Raw genomic sequence first — 499 nt, 5'->3', positions numbered from 1 at the left:
GGCGGCAGTGGCAGTTGGTGGTGTCACTCCAGTTGTTGGTAGCAATGGTTGCAGGGTGGGGGATGTCTGACTCAGATTGGTTTGAACAGGAATGATGACGGAATTGGGTTCTGGATGTCTGGATTTTGTAGGTGTGTGTGCACGCGCATGTGCATATGCATATGTGCAGATGTGCGTGTGTGTAGGCGTATGTGTAGATGTTTGTGCATAGATGTATGTGTGTATGTGTAAGCATGTGAGTTTGTGTGTGTGTATTAAATAGCATCCGTGTGTCAGTAAGGTTACATCACTTCTGTAGATATTTTTTGTCTACAGAGTTCAGGCATTGTGTTTTGTGTGTGTGTTGTGTACGTGCTCGGCTTGTGTTTATGTGCTTCTTCTGTGTTTATAAGCATCTGTCTGCATCTGGATGTGTAAGACAATGTCTATCAGAACTGAGACATGTGTGCCCATAAAATGTATGTATATGTGTTTAAAATAGAGCAGGAATTTGTACTGT

This window comes from Octopus bimaculoides, chromosome 9 (genome assembly GCF_001194135.2).
Source record: "Octopus bimaculoides isolate UCB-OBI-ISO-001 chromosome 9, ASM119413v2, whole genome shotgun sequence".
NCBI classification, from domain to species: domain Eukaryota; kingdom Metazoa; phylum Mollusca; class Cephalopoda; order Octopoda; family Octopodidae; genus Octopus; species Octopus bimaculoides.
Note: the sequence above shows the minus strand (reverse complement) of the source record.